The sequence below is a fragment of the Aulostomus chinensis genome, chromosome 7 (genome assembly GCF_037954235.1).
Source record: "Aulostomus chinensis isolate RoL2024-O1b breed Wild chromosome 7, RoL_Achi_v1.0, whole genome shotgun sequence".
NCBI lineage: Eukaryota > Metazoa > Chordata > Actinopteri > Syngnathiformes > Aulostomidae > Aulostomus > Aulostomus chinensis.
This window is the reverse complement of record NC_141326.1, coordinates 20,811,778-20,836,095: the sequence shown is the minus strand read 5'-3', so window position 1 is coordinate 20,836,095 and position 24,318 is coordinate 20,811,778. Positions and strand designations below refer to the sequence as shown.

The 24,318-nt window shown below is 40.5% G+C and overlaps 1 protein-coding gene across 2 annotated transcripts in view; it reads right to left on the bottom strand.

Moving 5' to 3' along the window:
• ddb2 (damage-specific DNA binding protein 2) overlaps window positions 1-24,318 on the bottom strand; it is a 76,813-nt gene that overhangs the window by 15,255 nt on the left and 37,240 nt on the right. For both annotated transcript variants that reach the window (XM_086209117.1, XM_086209118.1), the window contains exon 2: window positions 36-108. The gene's annotated coding sequence lies outside the window, so the exon portion shown is untranslated. The remainder of the gene's footprint in view (window positions 1-35; window positions 109-24,318) is intronic.

Genomic DNA, 24,318 nt, shown 5'->3' with positions numbered 1-24,318 from the left:
AAACAGGATCATTTTAAGGACGAACAACAACTCACCCTGTTGTCCCGGCTGCTCAGCTTTTGCCACAGAATTACAGCATCATTTCCCTCAGCTGGTTCTCAAATGCTGCTGGAAAAATAAAACAAATGGGCCAAATTATCTAAAATGTTTGGTTCAGAATTATTTGCTAGAGGCATCAAGATGATACAAACAACCTCTTGATCATAAACAAAGCGGCATCCAGTCAAAACACTGAACGACCTGCCTATTCTGGATGTCTTTTTTTGGAGAAAAAAAAAATATTCTGAGCACTCCGGTCAAGAATAAACTTGTTTTAAAAAAAATAAGACCACTTTGTGAGAGTTGGTGCTGTGTCAACCTTTGAACAGCAGGTGGCAGCACAGGACAACATAAATCGTACCTGATTGCACCAGGAGAGAATCTCCTCTGTCGTCCTGTTTATAATGGCTGTGTAAACACATTCCAATATGTGATTAACATTTCTGCAGTTGCATGAACAACAGATGAGAATTATTCTGCAGCACTCCACTGGCTAACAGGAAGAGACTTTCCATTTATTTGAAAATGAACCTTGAAAGGAGATTTCATGTCACGTTAGATCCCTGGGTTTCCCTGTGCCAAGAGTGTAGCAATACTCTATCATCTAAATAAAGTCTGCTTTCAATTACTCTGTTGAAATTGCTTTCCTGTGTGCTCGTGCTTGATTAGATATTCATTATGTTAAACAAGACACCTTGTATCCATATTGAATTAGTCTGGTTGGCTGCCTTCATGCTAAGTCAGCTGTGTCTCACACATTAACAACACGCTTCATAAAGTCTTGTGGATTATATTTTCAAGGTTAGTGATACGATTTAATCAATCTGAAAATACTTAAAGTATTTTAAAGACTACTTTAAACCAAAAAACATTTGTTTATAAATATCTTTCCATGAACAAAAATAAATCTCAAAATTTGGAAATAAGCATTGTCAAAAATAATACGAACAGTTAGGAAATAAAATCCCAACTGATGTGGAATAAAAGGAAAAACTCAACCTTTTTGCAAATGCATTTATAGTAGGTTAGATGTGATCAGGCACCTGGAAAGTGTTGGAATCTGAAATATTTTTACACAGATAGAAATATACAGTAGCATGTGTTGGTTGCCAGTGCTGCTTGCTTTACATAGATGGATACATTTTCTTTTGATATTTGACTTGTGGTCATATTTATGGGATGCCAGCAAAAATACTGAGATCCTTTTGAAAATAGAACCAGTAATGCAGCACGAATAAGTGAACAGAGTGTCAGCAGTAACAAAAAAACCCCAATATAAAATACCTTATGTGTGAGCACAAAGCAATATTTCAAGGCTGGAGCCAATTTTAATTACTTTGTCATACATCAAATCTGATACAGGATATATTATGGTCAGATTGTATAAACTAGTTGCACGTTTTCCATTCTATAGATAAAATATTTCACTTGTCAAATGCTTGGATGGACAGATAAAAGTACCGGGTTCTACACTTACAAGTTCATGGCATAAAATAGAAAAACTCAGTTGAAGTGTCTCAATCCTTCACTAAATACAGCTGTATTACTGTATTTAATGCAGGTAATGCTGTTTTTGCTATGGTTTGGCAGCAAATTATGTTATTAAATGAATTTATAATTAGTGGTTCAATCCTTTCGAAGTCATGTGTGAAGGTCTTGAACGACCAGCCAAACGAGAACATATCCAACTGAGTGAGCGTCACCAGTGCAGCTACACTCATCCCAGCTTTGCAAGGACAGTTGAGATCTCATCTAGCACCAGCCTGGCTGAGTTTCAATTGGAAAGCACTGGAGAGTGACTAACATGAAGCCTCTTGGAGAAGGTCAAGAGCCCAGAGCAACCAGTGGCCATTAAATTCACTCCTATGAGATATTGAGTGCTTTGCTTTTTGACCAGGCTGCTTGATGTGCTACACCACGCTATTATCCTCAGCTCCTCTCTGCAAACCCTCCACACCAAGTGGCATGAGCATTATAAAGATGTTATTAGCAAACGCCTGTTGGAGCCCCTGATCAGCATTACCACCTTCAAAGAGTCTCTTGAGGTAAATATGTGCACAGAGGTCCGCAATAAGCATAAACCCAGTCTACAGCAATACATCCAACTGCTTTGTAACAATAGATCACTCTGCATTTCCAGCTGATCATTATGCATTAGGCTTATCAGTCTTCTTAACCTCACTGGGGGGATTTCAGATGTTCTACTTGAATACACACTCAATTAATACACCTCAAATGTAAATAAGCAGCCTATCGGCATTGTTTTGTTTACTTTACGTGAGTTAGACCATCGACCCACTGGTTTCTGGGCTCACATTCTGAAACCTTTGAGTTCAATGTTTTGGCTGTCACCATCTTGGCCTTTTCTTAGTTGACGTAACCATATTACATCTGGTTATCTAAGACCTTCCATTGTGATAGTGACTTCTCCATCACATAGAAGCCGCAACCGAAATAAAACCTGGCTTTATCTACTATTTTACTCTAAATGGGAATATAGTTTACATGCAGTACTGCAAACGACCTGCAACTGGTGATTGAGATTTAATACTCACTGGGGAAATGTTTACTGAGGTAATAAATCAATACATACTTCTTCGTTTGCAACCACAGAAGTCACCCCCTGCTGGCCAATAGAAAGACTGCAGCTTTAAGCCCTCACTTGTCAGATGGGGAAGCTCTGTCTATTCACTATACAGACATGGTTCTTCTACTACTTACATCTATCACGCACGTTACTTTCACAGGTCTTCTTATTAATACTACATATACATATTCAGAACATGCAATCCGTTAAAAAGTAATTAAATGTGTAATAAATGTTCCCATGATTCCCAGTGGATGAATCCTGATTTTGGGGATCTGCTGAATTCTAGAGTCACTATATGGTTGAATATTTCGATATTTCCTGAAATACCTTCACTACAGTAGTTGCAGGAGAGTTGATGACCTTGAATTGTAACGCCCTAACTTGTGCAAAATATGATTTTTTTTTCTGAAATGTAATAGTGGATTAAATGGGCAAGCAGATTAATTAGGTTCATTGTCAGCACCGGCATGAGGCTGTTTACAAAAGATAAACTGTCTCTGCAGACTCCTCAATCTGCAGGCAGCCTCGTCGGTGTGGCTGCTGTGGAAATAATGTTAGGGCTCCCCCTTGTGTCCATTCTGCATTCTACAGGCAGACAGGTGCTGCTACTAGACGTACAGTTAACAGCAAAAAAGAATAAGTAGAGTGCAGTGTAGATCTGCTGAAGAAAAGTGAGACACTGCACACGTTTTATTTCAAAAATATCTTTCTACGTTCCAATGTAAAATACACTCGCGTGTTGCAGTCATGTTCATAATAATGTTCTTTGGGACCTCAAAACATAGAAGCTGTTTGCCAGGGTCTACTGTGAGCAGAAATGTTGTTTATCTATATATTTTCACAGTTTATTACGGTTACGATATGACCTGTGTTGACATTTACTTAATGAATGTTCATTTAAGGTTAGGAAGTTTTTGGAAATATTTAATTGTGGTAATCCATCAAATTATAAATATATTATAACTGGCCTGCTCTCTAAATATCGGCATCCACCTTTGACAAATCAGTCAACCACAACTTAATAAACTGAGGACTCTGTTTCGCGCTAATAAGTGGATATTACCATATTAAAATGTGACACAATACAGTGATCCAGCTTTATAGCTATGCCTACTAAACAAAAACATGCTATGATTATCACTGTGAGCATGTTGATGTGACTGTTGGGCTCAAGTGCAGCCTCTCAGAGCCACTAGCATGGCTGGAGACCCGAGCAGTGTCAACAACACACTGATATGCTATCACCTTTCGGCTGATAAAGCAGTTGTTAGCCAACCGTTTACACACCCACCAAACAGAACAGTTGCACTCGCTGTGGTTGTTTTAGCATCCAACAGTTGCTATTTTCTGCTTGTAAAGCTAAATATCTGACTCTTTAACTGCTAAATGCTTCACTCCTCTCACTAGCTTGTTGCTAACTTTGGCTGTCTGCTTTTCAGTGCTGGCCTGAGAAGTCTACAGTGGGTTTCTAAAAGCCTTTTTGTGGAAAATATCTGGCTCCTGTGGTCGGAGATGACAATACAAGAGGGCTGGGACTGAACCAAGCAGTGAAGAAGCATGCCGCAAAACCAAAACAATGAAATTTAAAGCTCCCGAAGGATAACGGGAACTGCAGAGATGGTTATTAACTCCCTAGGGAGATATCCCTACAAGTGACCTTTAGTCATGACAGCATTGGTTGATATAAAAATATTGATTACAGCTTCTTTGAAAAAAAAAATGCTTTGTTTTTGGAATAGTTGCCTGGAGCAGCAGGTTATTGACCTTTTTCTGCTTACACAATTAACACACTGTTGTGAATCAGATTGTGAAAAATAGCAGTGACTTTTAATAGGTGTGATGAAATGTTACCCAATCCAGGGAGACTCTATCCTGGGCTGCGAGGGGTATCTGAGGTACGATGGTGGTTTCATAAGCTGTATCAAAACATCTGAAGCCAGTACCTCAATCACAGCCACATCTGTGCTTGAATTCATTACAAGGTTTTCTTTTAGTGGCAAAGAATCCCTGACAATGAAAGTCAGTCAGTAAAAACATGTAAATACTGCATGAGAGCAGCGTTTCGGTAGAGCGGGGTTCTGTGCACGTCTTCATATGTCAAGGCCGTGGCAGCCTGCCAGCTAAACGTGTCCAGCTAAAAGGAAATGCAGGTGAGCGTTGACAGCCGGTCAATTGTCATGCAGCCCATCTCCTAACCTCTCGGGGGCTATCTAGATTTTTTTTTTTTTTTTTTTTTTTGCTGAGCTCCTCTTCCATGCTTGCTCACCTCATGCTCCTAAACCTTAATGTATACCAACAGCGGAGGACACCAGGCACCATGTTCAGTGTTAATAAGAGGTAAAACCTCCCACGTTCTCTGTCTGCTGGTGACAAACAGATGGGTCACAGAGTCAGAAACTTGTCGAGGCTCCCTGAGGTAAAGTTTGGTTTACATTGAACGAGAATTGCTCTGACCCTTAAGTGCAAGTGGTTAGTGGTTCACAACACCTCATCCCATCTGCTCCCACCTCCGCATTTAGTCTTATATGACACTCGGCTGCTTCGTTCATCAGACAGGCTATGTCGTTGACAATCTGTGCTCTTACTGTAGAGAGATAATAGCTTTTTTTTCCTTTTGTGAAGATGACTAGAACAGATGTCGCTGTCCATGTGAGCCCCTCGTGTCATTCTGAGCTCAAGTTGTCATGAGGAATCCATTTGTCTTCATACTTACTGTTGTGGAGTTGACCTTTGACAAAAGCAATTGAAGACATGACTTGAGTTTCTTACTGAAAATATTGGAAGCCATTGTCGTGTACACTCATTATAGCCAAATTGGGCTGAATAGTGTTTTTCCTCCCTGTCTTTATTCTTGGCAGCCGGCTAAGTGCTTGCAGCTGTCAGTTGAGTATATTCTCCTTGCCCAGTCTATGCGGCTTGGCTGCACTTTTAGCTGGCTGTGTCCTGACTGTGGTGACAATATGCCACGACTGATTTCCGTTGACTCACTTTCATTGTAACCACAATGTGTCCCTCGCAGAAAAAAATCGTCCTGCTTTTTCACAAGTGGTTTATCTCATCCACTTAATGCTGTGGCGTAACCGGGCTTTGCGTGCAGTTGGCTGATTATTTAAGTAGCGCTCCGAGCAGTTTGCTGATGAAACGAAGGGAGATGCCAGAAATGATTGCACAGACTATGGTACAATGCAGTGTGATGTATGATGACTAAATGGTATTTGGATGCGGCAGTGGTTGACTCAACTTTCTCACATTGCATGAATCTTCTAGCTTCATTTCTGCAAAGAATAACTGAGCGTCAAAAACACTTCTGATTACCTGTTAAACTGATATCTGTGTCCGTGCTCTGCTACACAGAGCGGGAGAATGGTATTTCAAACATTTGTGTTGTCAATGCTGCCGTGCAATTACTCACACTGCAAACGGCTTATCTGTGAACGATCATAGGTGGCATTTGGAGGAGGGTGAAATAGCGGCACATGATTTTCATGTCTGCATGGAGCTCCATCAGGCCCTTACTCACAAACTCCCACACATCTTTTAACATGCACATCAGCTGTTTATCTTAAAATAGTCTACCACACAGCTGCTCTTATCCACTACTTTGCACATTGCACTTTGTAGTTGGTCGGCAATTACACACAGCGCATTAAGGAGTTGTAACTTAATTCATTAGATAGGGCTTAGCTGCAAAGTTCATTCATTCTAATAAAGCTGCAACTTTTATCACACAAGGGCAGGTATGATCATAAAAGCTGAGATTACAGCATCCATGCGCACAAGTAAGATTAGAGTCACTGGCTGCTGTTGACAAGGTGAACGGGACCATTGTTCCGAAAAGCAAAAAAACCCTTCATGACCGTGGGTTCATATAATTTCATGGTGTGTTTATCCACATGATTAATGGCTGTTCAGATGTGCATTTGAACATTACCTTAGGAACACATCTGCATCAGGCTTACTGGATGCTAATGATGCAGCGCATGCCTAATAAAGTGAAGTGAGAATTCAAATGAGGCTCAACCTGCCTGCGAGGCTAGCTTAAGCAAACACTGGGACAGCTGGCAGAGAAATCATTGTGACTAATGGTCTCAGTGTGAGACAGGAGCAGGGCTGTGGGTGGTTGTTTTACCATGCTAAGAGGAACAGTCTTTGTTTGTCTTTCTATAGCATACAGCGTGACTGTGATTCTGGAAGTGTTGGCTTTGTTTGTGTTTGCTTTCCCTTTCTTGCCACTGAACTGTGGCACCGAGAACTACTCACAAATACACTTGATTTCCTCCTGAGAAAGAGGTGACCTTATAAAATGAGTTGTATTGATGCTTTTAGAAGCCGGTGTACAAACCTCAGACTGTTTATACTGTCACCCAGAGGCGTGGCTCTCTTCCCTGACCCTGTTCAGACTTGGCATTACCATGCGTCTTGGGTGATATGAACACAAGTGGACTGCTCTAACTACAGGTGTGAATTAATTTTAGCAGCAAATTGGACCATATTGAAGGACCACCTGCTCAACTGGTCCTTTGCCCTAAGTGGTAGATGCTCATTCATGCACAGACTTCATCATATAATTATTATTACACAATGTCTGAATTTTTTATTTTGAAAAGCCATTAAAAATACATTAGGCTTTTGCCTGGCACACATTGAAATTCCAACAGACACAGATGCTTAGATTTTCTCTTCCTCCTCTTCCTCTTAATTTAAAGCAGATGAGGCACAAGAAAATCACTTATGCTGTAACCTGCATGGTGCACTCAAGCACAGCACCAGTACGGACTAAAAACCACGAGCATGGGTGGTGGGCACATTAGCAAGGAGGCTATAGCCCACAGGTACTAGCACATGTTGTCAGCATGTCGTAGGGTGCGTCGCACTGCACCTGCTAGCTTCTGTTTATGCATCAACTCTACACAGAACTGACCCTGTCAAGAGCATTTATTCTTCTGTATTATTGGCCGTGGGGCATCTATGCCACTGTTTTCAGTTTCTGAAACAATGGTGGCTGAAACAGAGCAGACTGTAAATGTGGAACAGTCGCTGAAATAAATGCAATTCTGAAAAGAGCTTAGACCAGAAAAGGAGCATATGTGGAAATGCGTAGAAAGGGGATGATGGGAATGATGCTACAAAGCTGACTAGTCACAACAGTTGTGGTCTGTATCACCGCCATGTGCTGTTACAGTTCTTGGAGGTACCAGTCAGGCAATGGCTGGGTACATATAGCCACACACCGAAGCCTTAAGGTATCAATTTGAAGTGCAAATGGGCTTTTATACTGCCCCCTGCTGGAAAGTCTCAAAAACAACACCTTTGGTCTTTGCAAGTAGACCTGATGCACATGTTTATTTGCATTTTGAGCAAGGAAGTCAGATCCAATCACAAGAGGTCACACAAGACACATGTGGAGACGCATTCTAAGCCAGGTGAACTGACGTACTTGGAGTTGTCCACTCCTGATCGTATTACCCAAGTTGCATGTTAATGCCAGGTCTGATCAGGGCCTCTGTCAGCTCATGTTTTGACTTCAGCCGGTCTGCTCTGGCTCTTCCACTGTGGTAAGCATAATGCTCTGCGGCCTGTCCTCTGGGAAAATGATCTGATTTGCTCTTTCCTTGTCTTTTCCTCTTAATCGCATCTACCTCCGAGCCAGAAAATGGTCATGCAGCTGTCATAACTGAAGCATAGCGCGGCATGATAGGGGTGCATGTTTTTGCTATTATCTATTCTATCTGAGCCAGAACAGAATACTAAACCTCCACTGCATCCCTCTTTCTCACAGGCCGCTGCATGATCAATACCCACATCAAAGGCTCTGCGGAGATAGCAGGATTCTTTGAAGCGTGTTTGTGGAGCTGGATTTGCTGAGCTAACACGGTCCACACAGAACCCCCTTGAATAAGCTTGTTTGGCTAGCATCCTCTCTGTTTGTAGAAGAACTGAGTGGATTCTAATGGAGAACAGACAAGGCCTCTCCCTCGTCTTTTTCCTCCCTTTGAGCAGATAAATGCGTCCGTTGTGCCAGTGCTTTTTGCTCATCTGACATATGCTTCATTGCATGCCAGCTCAAATATCTATCTAATATTAAATTGGCTGTAACATTGTAGAAGCACTGAAATGCCAGGAAATATTTCTCACTGAGGACACAAAATAACTTGCATCATGTTTTGCAGTTCCAAGTGCAAATATTCTGGATAATTACTGATTGAGAAGAGCTGGAGTGCAGACAGCTGTGTTGTTATGTGGTTACCTTGTTTCCGTCTCCTAAATGGAAAAACAGTTCATTTGGGATGCTGTGTGCTAAGTGGGTGTAGAAAGAGTTGAGGTTCATCCACAAAAGAGTACATAACTCCTGCCAGCTAGAGTCAGCAACTCTGTTCATGATGGAGCAGGGACTGTCGAGTCTCATCTCCTCAAGCAAATTCAAGAGTGAGGAGATTCAAATATAGTGCATCCCCATAATAAATCCCACTTGTGATCTTTTTGACTTTTTAAATTGCCATATTGTTGAGTCTTTTATTAAGTGATTGCAATATTTGGTTTATGCAGAAGGAAGGCTGGACTGTGGCTCATTTGAAAGTGAAATGTGGGAAAACGCTGACATCTCCTTCTGTTCCCTCCAAACACCAGGGACACCACTGCATTTGCATCTCTGTCTCTCTCTCTCTCTCTCTCTCTCTCTCTCTTTCTTATTTACATTATGGATGGTTCATTTAGCTTACATGACCGAGTGAACACATAACCTAGGGCAATTCAAACTAATGCAAGGCCCTGTAAGGATAAAATGAAACCACGTAAGCAGAAAAGACTGCTGCACCGCTGCCACCAGCAGCAACCCCCCCCCCCCCACCCAAACTCCCCTGGAACTACAGACTAGGCGAGTTTTGGAAGTTTTTGTTGAAAATCATTGTTCATGTGGTTGTATTAAGATGCATACTCTATATTTAAAGAATTACTGCAGGGACTTTTCTATTTTCCTAAACTCAAAAACACACAAGAGTAAAGTGTAAGGAATGGTTTAGTACAAACAAGGGAAACATTGTTCAGTGAGCCCATGGTTCTGTTTGTAATGTGGGTTTTTTTTTGGGGGGGGGGGGGTTCATGGTTTTGGTTCAATTCAGTTTATTTTGAACATTAATGAAAAGAAAAAAACATCCTTAACAAAAGACTGCAATAAGCAGAGACACTAAGACAGAGCTGAAATCAATAAGTAACATAAATAAGCATAGCTGCTATTGAGCTTTGATGTCTTCTTTGGTTGGTAGTTCTGTTCTTGTTTCTGTTCTAAGCGAGAATGGAGCAGATATCAGTGGACACACACAACCTAATATAACTTGCGGTTCCTGGTGGAACCAAAAACAAAAACAAACCAAAAAAAAACAAACAAAAAAACTGTGGTTGACATGCAAATTCAGCCTTGGTTTGTGCACTGTTTGTTTTTGCATTCCTAGTTCAAACCGGGAGAGCGTCCCCCAGAGTGGAACTGACAGGTTTTTGATGCCTGAAGCCGGCCTGTGACTGTACAGCCTCTCTAGAATTAACCAGAGAACAAAACTCAACTCAGTAATAGTCAGCAATAAATGAAACAGCTAGACCCAAACCAACAATACCTAAAAGGCGTTGGACACCACAGATGGTTTTAAACATCTCCACGGTGTACGTAGAGCAAACATTGTGGAAAGTAAACACTGTGGTGTGTACCATGCACACTGCAAGGCAACACACACACACACACACGATTCACATCAACAGCAGTCATAACAATATTTCAGTCTTTAAGTCTACACATTTTACATAAACTGCCTGATTAAAATATACATTGTTGACTTAATCTGGTCAATAACGCTGAGGAGTGTTCGACATCTTCCACCCTTTAGGATACACGCGTGTGCATCTCAAATTTCACAAGTAGCCATTGTGTTCATGTGTTGTCACACAGACGTGTCCTATGGCCTAAAAACAGCATCCAATATTTTATGGCTGTATTGCGATCCATGCTATTGTCTGAATATCTAAAAATCTTCTCTTCAAGAAATCATAAATGTTTGATTTAACTTTTATGCATACACTCACACCAGGACAAGAGTTCGGTTGTCCCTGCAACCCACATATGTCTGACTGAAAGCATCTTTGTCCACCTGTTTGAAATCTATGACTGTGTCAAGAAATGTCACCTGCTCCTGCCACAGTTTGACAAACCTTCAATTCAACAGAGGGTCAGCATGACTAAGTCTGGGAAATATGTATGAGAGCGACAGAGAGATAAAGTGCAACAGAGTAGGCCTGTATGTGCTGAGAAGTCTGGTAGGTTTGCTTATCTGTGTGTTCTTTGTGTGTGTGTGTATTTGTTTTACAGTTGGGTAGACCTGTTAACATTATGACTCCAATGTGTAACCCAAGATAAGGATTTAATACCTGCATTGAGATTAAAAATGCTTTGGCACACAACCTGAGTTTTTATTCCCGCTGCAGTGCCAACAAGTTTGATGGCACTTTGTTTTCATTGCAGACACAAGCGACAAAAATGGCCCCGGAGAACGAGACAGTTTTACAGCCTCCAGGACTGAATGAGTCTAATGACAGAAAACACACAAGCACACACATACACAAACACACACATAAACACACCCCGCTGTGTGTGATTTCACAAGGAGACATTTCACAAGTGGCTGTTATTGTGTGTCTGTGATAAAACCTGCATAGTGAGGCAACATTTGTGTAGAGGCCATATTGTGGGCTCCACCTCTCTACCTTCAGCTCAGTTCTGGACAATCATCAGCCCCGGCTCTCCCCTCGCTCTGCTTTACATGAGCACCACAGCTCCAGCCTGGACAGGTCTACGGCTGTTATCTCAATGATGTTCTAATTCTAGTCAAACAGTTCTGTGTTTGACTCAATAGAGGCAGTGTTAGTCAGGAGAGTCAATATTAGCAGAGCACACAGAGCAGGGCTGGTGTTAGGAGAGGCTGAGAGGAGTGTGTGTGTGTGTGTGTGTGTGTGTGTGTGTGTGTGTGTGTGTGTGTGACAGGATACATGTTTAAGTGTGCTCTGTTAGTGAACCTTGACCGCCTGCTGCAGTAATAACAATAAAGATAATAAGCAAAAGGAAGAAAGCAAATTCCTGCTTACGTTTGCCTCTGTGACTTCCATGTTTGACAAGAGTGACATTTCTTTCATCACCTGTCTTTTATGTTATTGTTTGACTTCAGAGATCCTGCATTTGCACTATGCGGCCTCTCTCCTGCATTACTCTCCAGGGCAGTCGAGCCTGAGCTCACTGACGGTGAAAAGCTGAGCACTGATGAGAGTTTGTTTCACTTAATTCAAGGTCGAGTCAGCAGTCTGCGTACGATCCTTTCCAATCAATCTGGTTGAGGATGCAAAGCAAGGTGTGCCCCTGATTCCTCAACATAAAGCACGCCGTGACACGCTATATTTGTTACTTAATTTTGTTTATTATGTGAAGGCTGAATAATATTTGGGTTTTGCAAATATGGAATAAAAAGGAAATTATTAGCTTAAATTACTAGTTTAAAGCCCCTCCTGTTTGTTCTGTACAGTTTCAGCAACAGCAGGCAACAGGAAACTAAATAAGGAATTAAACACTTTTCTGTGATGCACATCAAGGAGAAAAATGAATACAATTTTGTCAATACTGATTAAATATAAATCTTTTCTTTTCTCTTGTGTGAATCATACACTGAAGATCCCTGTTTTTGGCAATTTGAACCACAGGTGTGAGTAGCAGTGCTTGAATTAAGGTCTGTGGTTAACATGTATTTGAATGGTTTGTTCCTCTGAATAAAATGTGCCACTTCATAACACACTGGTCAATTTTGTAGCTTATATGTGTTTTAAAAAAAAATCAGATGCTAACAAGAGGATAAATGAGACTACAAAAGTGTTCGCTGGGATTAAAAGTCAACCCGCTGAAAACAGAAGAATTGCGAAGCCAGTTGTGATGTTGAATATGTGGTGTATTTCCTTTAATGTTAGCTTTTTTCATCTAGCAGCTGCATTTAACATCGAAAGTCATAAAAGTGGTGTTCATTTTTGAAGATTATTCTGCCGAACAGAAATTATTGTCTGATATTATCTAAAATCTAAAGTAAAACTCCTATTGGCTGTAGTCAAAGGAGCCCCGGGTGGCCTGATCAATAAGAAGACCTCATCCTCGCAGCACTCTGAACCTGCCAAGCAAGGCTGAGAGCAGTGAGATACCTGTCCAACATTCATCTTTGCTTCAGCAGCAGCTGTGATGGAGCTAACAGACCGTCATGTTTGACTGAGCCCTTGTTAGCAATAATAACTAGTGTAAACAAAAGGCAGCGGCAGTGTATTTTAAGGTCATCGCAAACATCAGCTAAAACCTCCCAGTCAGCAGTAAGCAGCGTCTCTGATGTGGCAGCACACTCCTCCTATTTAAATCTGCTGACATGTGAAAATGCAGCATTAGCTAATGCACTACTTAAAGACCATAATCGCTCTTTCCCCTACTGTTAATGAATGCTAATTAGAAGTCTGGAGCAGTTTCTGGGGTGTGCTGGCTGCTCCTCTAATGTGCCGTATTGTTCTTCTCCTCGCTCCAGCTCAGCACTAATGCTGCAGTGCCAGCTATTAAAGTCAGATAAGCTATCCATCTTTAGCATTGCCAGCCAAAAAGCCACTAATAGCTTAGCCACAAAATTGCTAATTTCCATGGTTTCCTTTCCTTGTTTGAGTGGTCTCTCTCTAAATGTGTGCAGTGTATAAAATGGGCCGATATGTCAGACCCGCTGTTTGGTACATGATCCATTCTCATACCCACATTTTGACAACAACATCACCCCCTAAACACTATGTCAGGGAAGCTGGCTGCTTCTTTACAAAACCGATTTCCACATGACACTCCATCAAGGACACACAGTGATCCAGCCATAAGAAATGTGACTTTTCATCTTAAACCAGACGTGCATTTTAGTAACATCTTAAAATGTGGGCTGTAATAATGTGATCTAATCCATGAAACGACTGGGATGTTATAAGGTTAATTACAACCACCCTTTTAACGAGGATTAGGAGACATATTAGCTGCCATATTATCCCCATTCCAGAGACGTGTTAATTTTACAATTGATTTTAAGATGTGGCAGGTTTATACTCGCCAACTGGGGCTATAGGCCTCTGAGGATTTGAAGGGAAGGTCCAGCAGACATTGGAAGCAAGAAAAAAATAGTGCATTGTTTTGCAGGGCACATGTTTTGAAGTTAAACAGCAGTCGCTTATTCCAATACTAGTTTGGAAAGCAAAATATCCTTCAAGTTCAGACATTTATGCAGTCTTTATCTGAATTTCACAATGCATTTCAGACAACTGAAAAAGAAGGAAACAACTCTTAACATCTCAGCTACCGTAGTTTCGCCCATCTTCAGGTCAAACACTTCTGGGCAAAACCTTCTTTTATCGGTTTATATATATATATACACACACACACACATAAACACACACACAATATGCTATAACACAAGATGTATTACATTTTTTTTTCTTATTCTTGTGTTATTGCATGACCTCTTCTAACCTGTCTCCAAAATGCACCACAACTTTGACAAAATAATCTCACTTAAAGATCCATTTAGTAGCTCACTTCTGCTTTTGAGAGTATCACATGACCTTCATAAGCAGTTTGCCCAGAACTTCATGTCATCTTAAAAGGTTCCAGCTCTTCCAAATAAATTGATGATACAAACGAAAACTCCAGATCAACGATGAACTGAAATGACCTCCAGGCGTGACAATTTGGTCAACTGTGGTTTCACGTCCAAGTAAAGAATGCACTGAGAGTCTGAGTCTATGAGTGTAGTCACAGTTACTAAGATTTCTCAATTTTCCACCAGTCACAACATGTGTGAACGATTCAGTGTGTCACTGAATAGATCTATGACCTACATTTCCTCTGGAGGATGACTGTCAGCACAGACTGTCCATCTCATTTCTCAAAATCACTTTGACGCTTCTAATGAGGTCCCATTGTAATGTTTCTCTGAACCAAACCAGAGGGTCTCTCACACACACACACACACACACACACACACACACACACACACACACACACACACACACACACACACACACACTTCAACTCATGACATCCTCAATGGGAGCAACCATTTTTGTCCAATTTGTCAGGCACTCAAACAGTCATTAAAAAAAATGATTTACATATGAGTGTATGGAAGTGATCCACTGACATTTTGTTCCTCAGACTGGTGTCATGGAAGAACTTCCGAACCCACCCAGCTGTCATTTTTGACAGGACAGCCCAGCAGATGTTACCCAGATATCTGATTCCATGAATCTCAAACTCGAGCCACTAAACGCAAACAGGGGAACAGTGATTTAGGGAATGAGGAACCGATTTATGGAAAGCTCGTCCAGTTTTTCTTTCCCACCGAGTACTGAAGAATAAGCTGATAAATGAGTGAGACTAGAATTTTAATCTGCACATAGATGAAACAGTCCAGCCTCGGAGCGAGGTAACATAGGAAGTAATTTGTTTATGAGGTCTGCGTGAATAACGGTTGGCTGGTTCTCCAGACATGTCCTCCTCTGTGGACGCGAACCATGTGAAAAGTGAACTTTTTAAGTCTGTGCAACTTAATTCATCATGCTTCATTTACGAAAGTGAGCTTTACCATCTCTCCTGACAGTCTGACTGATGGATTTAGCTGATTAAAGAGCAGCAAAATGAGTCCAGGTGAAAATTAGAACAAAATTTTGAGAGGTAAAAAATCCCTCAGGGCATAATAGAGTTCTCTAGGGCAGAGACATAAAAATTAGATTCTCTCAAATGAGAAGTTACCTTTAAATGTTTAAAAAGAGAGATCAATTTAAGATCTAAATCCCCTGATAATTTTAATATGTATAACTGTGGGGTAGAAACTTATTTTTATTCAACATCTTTGAAATAAGACAGGCAGACATCCATCAAAATAAATCCATTAGCAGCAATGTAAAAAAAAGAAGAAGAAGAATGAAATCATGTAATATAAACCAAGTTGATTTGAAAAATATTCATGAAACAACAAAGTCAAACTACTGGACAGAACGTCCATGGAAGAGTCTCATTCAAACCAAGAACCAAGAAAATTCAACACCAAGATGTTGGAGGGTTTATAGTGAGCAGATGGCAAACCACAGTCATATATTTTGATCATGTAGAGCCTCTGGGAAAAGCGTCAAACATTTTTGGTATTTCTTTAGATAAAAAAAGCCTCTTGTTCTCATACTTGGGAAAATAAAATTAAGAAGAAAAAAAAAGACACTCACTTGTCTTTAATAGGAGCGGCAACAATTTAACACGGAAGGACAAGGAATTGATTCAAGATGATAATCTCAATTCATTCCAAATGGAGAGATTTTGAAAATTAAATGTTAAACAAATACTTGGGAAATAGAAATCAAGTTCATTTATATTTGAAGAAAGATAAAATGGTAAAAAAAAAAAAAAATTTTTAAAGAAATTTATTTTAAGACTCTCTTGATAGTGAAACTTTAAACAATAAATCTACATAAAATTGAAGTTCAGGTGTCAATTTATCGGTCCAAAGGTCGAGGGGCCGCCACGGCTGCTAACCAACTGACTTAAGACTGATGAGAAAACACACGGCTGCTCGCTTATATCAAATGTGTTAACAATGGATGGATTATCATGTGGATATCTTTAGGACTCAATATTCGATTGCATTTGATCGCTTTTGTCAGACTGGAATGGATTGGCGGATTACCACGAGGCGTCTTAGGTTGAGTCTGTGCATTGGTTGGCTGCAGAGATGTTTATGTGCCCTCTGTTGTGACTGTGTCTTGAAATGTTTGCATCGACAAGAAGCTTAGCGTTCCAACAGCAGGTCACACGCGTAACAACTGAGCCGAGAGGTTAATCAGGCAGTAATAACGATATGATGGAGACACTGCTCCTACATCGATATCATGTCTCCTAAATCCTAGCATACCCTCTCACTATTTAAGCTAACACTTAGCTTCTGCTATCCTTTGTTTATTTCATTTTTTTTGGCTATTCCACGAAGACTTTTTTTGCTCTTTTTTTTTTGGCTTGGAATTAAACCATTAGTTTGCATAATTTCTTTAAAAAATATGGTGAACGTTGCGTTTAATGAGGTCACAGTAACCTTGACCTTTGATCAGTAACTATTACATTAACAAATGCTTAATGCTTATTAACTACTGGAACTGATCGAGTGGCTGGATTGACATACAGTACAGTATATGGACGAGTTGTTGGAATATTTCCCTTTGAGAAAACCTCTGAAGTCTCAGTCTGGAGGGGGAGATGACTCCACGGAGGAGCATCAACCTAATGCAATGTAAATTATATACCTGACACTTGGGGTCAACTACCACAAAAGAGTTGAAGAAGTGCTCACTCCTTCTCTTAGAGAAAACATTGTCCTGTAATTGCCAGTGGTTTCCCAGTGATGTGCCTACAGGGTGGGGTGGGAACATTATGTGGATTGACAGTTGGTTGAGCAGCCAGCTGCATATACAGCTCTTTCCTCAGTTCCTGATCAGTGGAGCTGTTGATTCACACACAAATCCCTTTCTCCGCCCTCAAATTCACCAAGCCAGCCACTAACAAACAAGTTAGCATGCTGAGGAATGTGTCTGAACACTAAAGCAGAGGGAGAACAAGTCCTAATGAACCACAAACAGCCGCAGGGCTGAAGGGCGCCAGCATCTCATATAACAGTCACTATCATTATTATTATCATTCCTTCGTTTGCTCTATCATTTCTCAGATAGTCTGGCTGTTGCCACAGCTTGTTATCTGAAGAGTGATCAGCATGTGCTAGCAGAAGGTTTGCTCCGCTGGATTCTCACAACATTCTCACAGCATTTACCTGTGAAGTGCTACAGGTGTGAGCATTCCTCCGCAGACTGACGGATGGCAAAATTGTCCTGTGAATGAGGGTAGAAAACACCCACACCTGTGAGGCTCAAGATCTCAGAGATAAGGATCACTTGTGACACAAAGGTCAGACAAAAAAAAAACCAAAACAAAGCAAAAATCGGACTTTCTCGAGCCCAACTACTCGACCCTTCACAAAGCAAGTCACAAATAGCAGACATTCTGTTCTTTGATATGACCTCTGACAAGGATAATCCAGAATTTTGTTACACCTCTTAAAGACTTAATTGCTACCTGTCACAGGACAGGAATCTTCCCTCTTTTACAAGGACCATAACAGCCAAGAGCATCAATCTTCTTTGTGGTATAGCTCATCAACCTAAAAGGGCGGATAAGTAATCTGGCTGATGAAAGATAAGAGGGAAACTGTGTGAGTCAATACAACCATGTAGCTGTCGGTTAAATTCTTTGGTTTTCTGGGTGGCACCGCACTGTGCTGTTTTGCCTTGAGCAGAGGAGGAAGCAGGGCGCAGCAGGGTTTTACTGATGAAAAGTGTCCGGTGGCGTTCTCTGCTGCCTTGCCTTCCAGGCAGACAGGAGGTGGTGTCACATCCCGGGTGTCAGTTGCCGCCCGCCCTGAATCACGGGTCTGTCCACCCGTACAGTGACGAGGAGGGCAGCGAGCTCATCGCAGCATTTCAGAGGTGAGTGATTTATACAGCAGCTGTTCCCCAGTGTGCTGTTCTGAATGCTTGTGCCCCATGTTTAACAGCTGACAAACACATGCTTTTTCTGTCACGGACGCATTTATGGTCCCACACACAATTCTATTAGTGCAACCTCGACCATACCAGGATATAAAGAAGTTTTTATGATTCAGTTATTTCAGTCAATCAAGCTGGAAACTACTTCAACAATGCGCACACACTGACACGACAGGACACCAGCACTGTGATGACTTCAGAGTTGCAGCAGCCGAACTATTCTCAAGGACAAAACTTGTATTTATTGTGTTAAATATTGAAAAAAACTCTTGGGATTCTTCAAATGAGAGGCAGCTCAGAAGTAATTTCTAGAGTTGTTTGATATTTGACACGTGTGCATGAACCCTCAGCAGCACACCGGGGAGTGTAACCTTATTTCACGCTGGCTCTCAAATAGTGTTGAGAATTTGTGAGGCAGTTAGTAGCAGTCATTAATAATGACCTAGGCTGGGTTGACAGCTGCTGATTGGAATGAGGAGCTGTGCTACGGCAGACAGCTACAAATTTGCCTGACAGCCAGGTCTCCATTACTGGGCGTCAGCTGCCAAAACAGCAGTAATCAGAGAAGAGAGAAAACACGCTTTCTCGCCATAGACACCTTCCTTTTTCCCCCTACAGTTAGGAAACAAACACAAACACGCACATAAACACATAGCTTACTCTATTCATATAGCAGATACATGTTTTAAAAAAAACTGACCATCTGTTGGGTTTATCAGTTTCTGGAGGTCAGACTGATGTGATCCTTTCCTGGATACTGTCCCTGTCAGTTACTCCAATCAGGTCCATGTCAGCCTTTCAGTTAACCCCGCGAGTTTTTTTGTTCTGGAAATTTTCTTGAGAACATTACATGTATTTATTCCCAAAGTGTTCCTCTGAAAGGTAAAAAATAATAACAAAAAAAAAAAATGCTGAAAATATTTGTTGAGGCAAAAGATTAAAGAACATCCCCCAAACTAAACTGTTGCTTTTCACAAAAATCTCTCCTAATGGAACATTAATTGAAATTATTAAACTAAAAAAGTTCTTTAAATGTTTAATTGAAACATTTACTGCGACATTATTAGAACTCCTTGGCAGTGTAAGCAAATGTAGCTGCATTTGAAAGCTTGTGAAACAAAAATCCTTTATAAGAGACATATACGCTCTTAATTTACAATCCAAATATTTTTTTCTGAAAGAAGCTGCCTGAATTATACTCACCTGCAACAACAAATCTGCAAAATTATGTCATTTTGCCACTGATTATATTTTCGAAGCATTTGCTGAAAATTTATTTTTCCTGCTTTACCCATTTGTGGCAAATATTTAGCACAATTCATGTTTTGTTTTTTTAATGGAGACACCTACAGGTTCAAGTAATAAAGAGAGTGTTTGTAGTCAGTAGGCTAAGTATAGAATGGTCCTGACTTGTAACACAAGGCACAATATCTATTTACAATATGTAACCAAACCCAAAATCTTTAACTACCCTGAGTATTATTAGCTTAAATCCCACAGGTGGGACGGCATGTTTACCCAAGCTGCCAGTGTCCACAACATCCCTAATGCATGAAAAAATCTTCAAAAAGGTAAGCATTCTGGGATGCCATTCTGTTTTAAGCAGATAGCAGATTAAGTTGAATTTCTGGGAGACAGAGTTGGTATAAAGTCTTTAAAAGACATTGTCCCCCTCTGTCTCTATGATTCCTGCACAGAGGACCTAATCAGAGCCGGCCGGAGATGTTTTGGCCAACAGTGAAGTAGTCGATGGGGGGGGGGATTCCTGGAAGTACAAAAGTAGAAGATTAAAATCTATGATCAAATTTCAATTTGAGTTGTTGCGTAATACTAGTAGAGTAATATAGTAATTTCATCAAAAATAAGCAGCTACATAATTTCACAAGGGTAAAATTACAGACACCGGGCAATTTTCAAGCCTCACAGTGAGTTTTCCACATAAATAGCGGCGAGGCTGAGATCTACTGTGCAAGTATGCATGTTATAAACTTAAGCACATACAATTTGCTAAAGACGGAGACTATCGACATTCGTGGTGGGAAGTCAAAATTACACCATTATGCTCCTGAAACTGCCTGATCGTGTAATCGTGCTTGTTCGAGTGAGTTAGAGCAGCACAGCATTTTTTCAGAGGGAGGAGTGCAAGTGAAAGTCTGTGGCCTTGAACAGTTTGATCCCTGTAATGACAGAGGGCTTTGGTATGGGTCAACCTGTCAGCGCTCCGCTCCCACTGATCCCTGCTGCTCCCCACTGCAAGGCATACATCTGTGAACATGGTCATCCGCACACTGACACACACACGCACAGAAACACAGCTTGGAAACATCTCTCTGATTGTCCATCGGGGAACCACGATCTACTGATCCAGAAATGTCAGACTAATTGACATATGGAGTGAAAAGTACAGACACATCACTGATTCACTGCACCGCATAAATCTTTTCTTATAGATGGGACTATTTGCTCATTTTCAGTTTTGGAAAAAAAAATATTTAAGACACTTTACTTTAGCCAAACTCTGTCGGACCCAAAAAAACAGATGGAGCAGCACATTAAAATGAATGATCTCTCAGACTTCCTCTGATGCTGCGCACATAAACTTCTGCATAAACGCTGCAGCTGAACAGGAGAGAAGAGGTATCAAGGCCACAAGTTTTATTATCACACAAGACTAGTTGCTGATGAAGCGGACGAGGTTTTGTTTGGATCGATTTCTGCTTCAAATCCAAACATTTGAAAAAAAAAAGGTAAAATGGATGAGAACTGAACTCTCTCTCTACACACACACACACACACACACACATATATATATATACATATATATATATACATACATACACATATATACACATATACATACATACATACATAGCATTATCATAGCTAAATACCTACAATAAAACCACATGATGATAATTCATGTTTCCATCCAAAAATCCCAAATCCATCTTGAAATTTTAACAGAATTTTCAGAAATTTGGCAAAAGACAATCCGAGTTTATTAACTTTCTCATCTGTTGCCGTTATGAGAATAATGAGAGTTTGTTCATCAAGACAAGAGGTAGGTGGTGTAATTCTCCCGTACAAGGGCATAATTAAGAGCACCAGACAAACCTCAGACAAACACAGATACAGATGAAGGAAAACAAAAGAACGCAACCCCAAGGCGTAAAATCCTTTTTAAAGATTTACTCGACTTTCAGTGTCTCCTCGCAGTTTTGTTATGTTTCACTTGAAAAAGGAACAAAAGAGCCGGATGCAAATGCGCTTAGAGACATATTCAGACATAGAAACAACTCAGATCAATCTAGAGCTGTTAACCACACTGCAGATCATTTTAGTGTGACAAACAAATGCATCCTTGTTCGACTACCAGTAATCAAGCACATTACACATGATCCCTGCTATTAACAAATTAGCACTTCATCCACAGGTACATTTTACTGTATACACAAAATGATTATATTCTTACAGGTTGAGGCTTTTCAAGATAAAAAAAAAAAAATAACACTACTAAAAGGAAAGACTCACACTGTAATAAATCGATGGTAATCACAAGTAAATCCACTCCGGCAAGAAAACGCTGAGAGAGAATGTCAAACTGAATTAATGAACCAAAGGTGAACTGAACTCGGGCCAGTGTGCAGTAGTTTTATGGTGATTTGGAGCTGGCGCATGCAAGACATTACACTTGTGCAGTCTGTTCAGATCAATACTGTGCAGCCTCAGACGTTTGGCCAGATATATGTGCAACCTGACTGGTGGCTTATTAGCTTGCACTTTCCTTTGTTGTTTTTGTTTCCACATTGAAGCCACACTGCTGACCTTTTACAATGGCCTTTTTTTTTTCTTTTTTTTTTTACTGTTTTGACATTAGCATTCATGCTAGCTTACATTTTAACAAACTGACTCATTCTTTTTACGCATGTGCAGCATAGTCATGTCGACAGGTCCTGACAGATGGCTACTGAAGTCTCTGCAGATATGTAGCCTTTGTCTGCAATTACATGATGTCATCATGCTTACAAACTTGATGAGGAACACAGATATTGAATTTTGCTACAGGTACCCGGTACTTGATATTTCAGATTTTGATCCAATGCCTAGTTTTGTTTCCCCACTTCCTCCAACCTTCCTAACTATTTAACCCTACATATAACTAATATATTTTGGAAAACTCATATTCTCATCTTATACCAACTGAACAAACAAACAAACAAGCTCACAATGCACATCAATCCCCTGCAACCACTTACGGCACACATGAACACACATGCATAAGACAGCAGAGCTTTCACAGGAGGTGGCAGACGACCAAGAATGGGAGGCTTCATTTTATAGCTGCCTCTTCCTTGTCAGCTTTACTCCTGGCAGCAATAAAACACTCCATAATAAAAGGCACAATTCCAGAGAAGCAGCAGGACTGCAGCTATAGATAATCCACTCAGCTCACACGGCTCGCACAGCGTTTGCATTTCCTGCCCTAGAATTCATTTTGTAGGTTTACTTCAGGGTTCTCTGGTTTTAAGTATAATGGAAAGCAGAGAGCGATGGCTTAGCTGTTGGATCAGCATAGACAAAGCAATATCATGACCTTAGCTACAAGTGGGAGAACAAGCAGGTTAATTACCACCTACTACATTACCTAAACAAGACCTTTGGAGAGATGATGTAATTAGATTTCCAGATAAATCTAATAAGGGAGGAACTCTGTTGGGTAGTAAATTAATATGTGCATTTCATTTCATGTTGTTCTTTAATTAATGAGAATAAACTTTATTCTTGTACACTTAAAAGTTATGTTGCAAGGCTTGCACGTAAATATTAAAAATATGTCATCCACAGGACATAACTCTCCACACTAAATACTCTCAGCGCCTCTAAATCATTCACCGCAATGTGCCACTATAATTCTAAATCCACCATCAAGGTTACATAGTAGAAATAGGTATGTGCCATTATAGCTAAGCCAGTACAATTCACACAATATTTTTGACACAGGATGTTCCATCTGGAGTTGTTTCCTGTTTGCTGCCCCCCCCCCCCCCACACACACACACACACGCCCCACACACACACACACACACACACCACACCACCCCTCTACAGTACCACTTCTCTGGGACATCTGTTCTTCCCCCTCTGGGTGTAATGTAATACACCACAACAGAGGAGCTGGTTTGTCTCCACAAAATGCTGAAATGATGCTTAAGGCTGCAACTGCTAATCATTTAATCTAGACCTGAAGTTATCACTTAGAACATCAACAGAAAAATTTTAATGCAAAAATGCCAAACATTCCTGCGTTCACGTTTCTGCAGTTTGTAAGTCTCCCTTTGATGGTAAACTCAATCACGTTTAGGTTGTGCAGAGTTTATAGTGGAAAATAAGCAATTTAGTGGTAATATTACATTGGGCTTGAAATGCTAATGGGCTTGTTTTTTTGTATTTTTTTGCTAAAATGTATCAGGTTCGATGTTGCACAAGGTTATGACTATAGAATAATGACACCATCTGCATTTAGATTGGTTATGTGAGCCTCTCTGCCATTGTGCAATTCCCTCTGCCACTAAAATGAAGACCTGATTTACGGCACAAAGAAATCTAGGCTGGTGATCCAGACCAGCCGGCACTGGAGACGATGATGACATATTTCATGTGTGTTGATTTTCATATGAACAGACGTCAACTATAGTTTCTGCTGCACGGTTTCTTATACTATGTGAAAAATAATAAGGTGCGTGAATCACCATACTAAACAGACCTGCACAGGCTTGGATGTAAGCCTTTCCAGCTCATCTCCACGGCTTATTAAGCTGAAAACTGTCCAATACCAACCGATTGATCAGTGATACTCAGACAGCTTCAAAATATTTATACTTAAGGGGGTGGAACCAGAAATGTTTGTTGCTTCTAAAACATTAACTGCTTAATCATTTCAGCTCCACAATACTAGACATTGTACTATTTGCTCTTTTTTTGAATGTGTGAATAATACTGGAAGTAAAATATCTGTACATTCA